The sequence below is a fragment of the Psammomys obesus genome, unplaced genomic scaffold (assembly GCF_907164565.1).
Source record: "Psammomys obesus unplaced genomic scaffold, mPsaObe1.curated_primary_1811, whole genome shotgun sequence".
Taxonomy (NCBI): domain Eukaryota; kingdom Metazoa; phylum Chordata; class Mammalia; order Rodentia; family Muridae; genus Psammomys; species Psammomys obesus.
The window spans coordinates 4,816-9,107 of NW_026588830.1; the positions used below are offsets into that span (position 1 = coordinate 4,816).

At 38.2% G+C, this 4,292-nt stretch overlaps 1 long non-coding RNA gene across 1 annotated transcript; it reads right to left on the minus strand.

The window, feature by feature from the left end:
- Positions 1 to 2,753: 2,753 nt before the first annotated feature.
- Positions 2,754 to 4,256, minus strand: LOC129674775 (uncharacterized). The gene is made up of 2 exons (XR_008719846.1): positions 3,838 to 4,256; positions 2,754 to 3,122 (listed from the first exon to the last, which is right to left on the minus strand). It is a non-coding gene; the product is annotated as an uncharacterized LOC129674775 (long non-coding RNA).
- Positions 4,257 to 4,292: the final 36 nt, after the last annotated feature.

The following is a 4,292-nucleotide window of genomic DNA, read 5'->3' on the forward strand; positions in this document are numbered from 1 at the left end:
AAGCTGGAGTAGCCATCCTAATATCTAATAAAATAGACTTTCATCAGAAATTAATCAAAAAAGATAAGGAGGGCCACTATATTCTCATCAAAGGAAAAATCCAACAAGAGGACATCACAATTTTGAATATCTATGCCCCAAATACAAGAGCACCTACATTCGTAAATGAAACAATATTAAAGCTTAAATCATACATTGATCCTAATACCTTAATAGTGGGAGACTTCAACACCCCACTCTCATCAAGGGACAGATCAACCAGACAGACACCAAATAGGGAAATGAAAGCACTCACAGAATCCCTAAATCAAATGGACCTAATAGACGTCTACAGATCTTTTCACCCAAACTCAAAAGAGTACACCTTCTTTTCAGCACCGCATGGAACCTTCTCCAAAATAGACCATATAGTTGGTCACAAAGCAAGCCTCAACAGATACAAAAGGATTGAAATAATCCCTTGTATACTATCTGACCACCATGGACTAAAGCTGGACATCAACAACAACAGAAACAACAAAAAGCCGACACGCACATGGAAACTGAACAACTTACTACTCAATGACAGCTGGGTCAAGGAAGAAATAAAGAAAGAAATTAAAGACTTTCTAGAATTCAATGAAAATGAAGGCACAACATACCCAAATTTATGGGACACATTGAAAGCAGTGCTCAGAGGAAAATTTATAGCACTAAGTGCCTACAAGAAGAAATCCGTAACATCACATACAAACAACTTAATGGCCCAACTGAAAAACCTAGAAAAAAAAGAAGCAGATACACCCAAGAGGAGCAGAAGGCTGGAAATAATCAAAGTAAGGGCAGAAATCAATCAATTAGAAACAAATAAAATTATCCAAAGAATCAATGAAACAAAAAGCTGGTTCTTTGAGAAAATCAACAAGATAGACAAACCCTTAGCCAAACTAACTAAAAAGCAGAGAGAAACCATACAAATCAGCAAAATCAGAAAGGAAAATGGGGACATAACTACAGACACTGAGGAAATCCAAACGATTATTAGGTCATACTACAAAAGCCTATATGGCACAAAATTTGAAAATCTAAATGAAATGGATAACTTTCTTGACAGATTCCATCTACCAAAATTAAGTCAAGATCAGGTAGAAAGACTGAATAGCCCTATATCTCCCAAGGAAATTGAAGCAGTCATTAACAGTCTCCCCTCCAAAAAAAGCCCTGGACCAGATGGCTTCAGCGCAGAATTCTACAAGACCTTCAAAGAAGTACTAACACCAATTCTCCTCAAACTATTCCACAAAATAGAAATAGAAGGAACACTACCAAACTCATTCTATGAAGCCATAGTCACTTTGATACCTAAACCACACAAAGATCCAACAAAAAAAGAGAACTTCAGACCTATCTCTCTTATGAACATTGATGCAAAAATACTCAATAAAATACTTGCAAACCGAATCCAAGAACACATCAAAGATATCATCCACCATGACCAAGTAGGCTTCATCCCAGGAATGCAAGGGTGGTTCAACATACGGAAATCCATCAATGTAATCCACCACATAAACAAAATGAAGGAGAAAAACCACATGATCATCTCCTTAGATGCTGAAAAAGCATTTGACAAAGTCCAACACCCATTTATGTTTAAAGTCTTGGAGAGATCAGGGATACAAGGCACATACCTAAAGATAGTAAAGGCAATATACAGCAAGCCTATAGCCAACATCAAACTCAATGGAGAGAAACTTAAATCAATCCCACTGAAATCAGGGACAAGACAAGGCTGCCCACTCTCTCCATATCTCTTTAACATTGTACTTGAAGTCCTAGCCAGAGCAATAAGACAACTACATCCCTAGATGAAAATACTCAGTCTTTGACTTGAGAGTATAGCGAACAACACTATTAAAAATTTAGAAGTGCAGGAAGTTGTCTCCTGTACCAATGAGTTCCTGGCTCTTCCCCACTTTTTCTTCTAACTGATTTAATGTGTCTGGTTTTATGTTGATTCACTTGGGCTTTAGTTTTGTGGAGCGTGATAAGTATGGATCTATTTGCATTTTGCTACATGTAGACATCCAGTTAGACCATCACCATTTGTTGAAGATGCATGGAGATAACCTGGAACCCCTTCACAGATGTAGCCCATGGCAATTCAGTGTCGAAGTGGGTTCCCTAGTAATGGAAACAGGGACTGCCTCTGACATGAACTGATTGGCCTGCTCTTTGATCACCTCCCCCTGAGGGAGGGAGCAGCCTTACCAGGCCACAGAGGAAGACATTGAAGCCATTCCTGATGAGACCTAACAGACTAGGATCAGAAGGAAGGAAAAGAAACCCTCCCCTACTTGGGGAGGGGCATGCATGGAGAAGGTGGAGGAAGGGAGAGACTGGGAGGGGAGGAGGGAGGGAACTACAGGGGGGAAACAAAGTAAATAAAGTGTAATTAAAAATAAAATTAAATTAAAATTTAAAAAATCTAGAAGTGGTTAAAATCGGACTCATTTTGAACAGGTAGAAAAAGCAGAAATTAGTGTGAAGCTCATATGCAAGCCACTTCATTTGCATGTTCACTGATCATACTGTCATAGTACTGTAATATGAAGACTTGACCAGTATGGCCAATTGTCCAGATGATACATCCAAAGGCATTTGCAATCCCAGTCAAATTTTCTAGACTTAGCTAATTCATGAGCAGCTTTACAATGATTTACTAACATTGATCTTTCCTTTAGTTTTAGGCAAAAATCACTCATTGATTATCTGCATGCTTGGTCACAGAATTTACTATTTCCACAGCCAATGTAGTCATGACAAGGTCCATTTTTATGACTTACACAAAAGACATAAATTATAAGCCCACACAAGCCCACAAGCAAGTACATTAAGCTATGATATATGTTTATTTCCCATTATAATGGCTACTTTTTCAATTACTCTTTTATTGGATTAACAACTTTCCCTAAAAAGAGAATGCTTTTGGTTCTTTTCTCCAAAATCATCAGTAAGAATGTTCTATCAAATCTAATAACAGGGTGAAGAGAAGCTACTTCTGCCTGATCCAGAGAGCCAGCTTCAGGAGTAGCTTCTTCTTTGGTTCCTTCTTCTCCAATGTGCAGCACAGCCTTGTGAAAAGCCTTTGGGAGGAAAACAGACACTGAAGGTCCCCTGAAAGAGTGTCATTAGCCTTTGGGTAAGATGGAAGTACAAAAATAAATACATCATATTCTTTTGACGTTACTTGAATATAAATATTACTTTGATGTGTAGTTAATTAATCTCTGTGATTTTAGGACTACTTGTTTGGGTAGCATCTCATCCTCCATCACCGTCTTTCTCTAGAAGAGTTATCTCTTCGGTGCCGCTCTCTCATTCTCTACCACTGTATCTTACAACAGTCACTTCTGATCATTAAGACTTCCCATTATAGTAGAGTCATCTCAGTACATGAAGGTTAGGACATTATATTTTATTATTTATACATGTATTTGAGTGTTTGACATGCATATATGTATTTGGCCTAGTACATGCAGAGGCCAGAAGATGGTGTAAAATCTCATAGGACTGAAGTCACAGATAATCATGAGCTTCCATGTCAGTGCTGGAAATTGAACCTGGGTCTTTTGCAAGAGCAAGCAGTGCTATTATTTGATGAACCATCACTCCAGCCTCTGAAATTACTTCTAATATGGGTTAGAGTAAAAAGAATGACTCTCATATGATACTGATCGAACAGAATCACACTGCTTCTGTAGACATGAGCTTCCTCATTGACCAAATGAGATGGGTGAATCATGTGATTCTCAAAGCCCTTTCCAGCTCATATGGCAAAAAACTAATTGACCAACTTACATAGGAAAGTTTTAAACCATTGTCTTCTGTGATTCTAGAAAAGTCAGCACTTTCAGCAAAGGCATCCCTCATGCCCATCTTCTGAAGTGTGCTTCCAAGGTCATATGTGGCAGAAATGGAAAACTTTGGAACAAACAATTCAACCCATCTGTGTGAAATGAGGAAATGGAGACACTTATCACATTAATCCATTTCGCTTTCTATCATTCAACTCTGCTACTCTTCTGAACATTGACATCCATTAACATGGCACCAGAACCACTGAAACATATTAAGGCATAAATAGTATCTGACGCAGAAAATGTTGAACTGCAACACGTGGTATGCTGACACCTCATTATCAGAAAAAAATGTATCTCTGTAGCTTTCAGAAAGGACAGGTGACTAGTGGCATGAAGATCAAAGGGTAGTGTATAGGAACTTCATGTTTTTCCATCTTATTATTCTATCTCAGA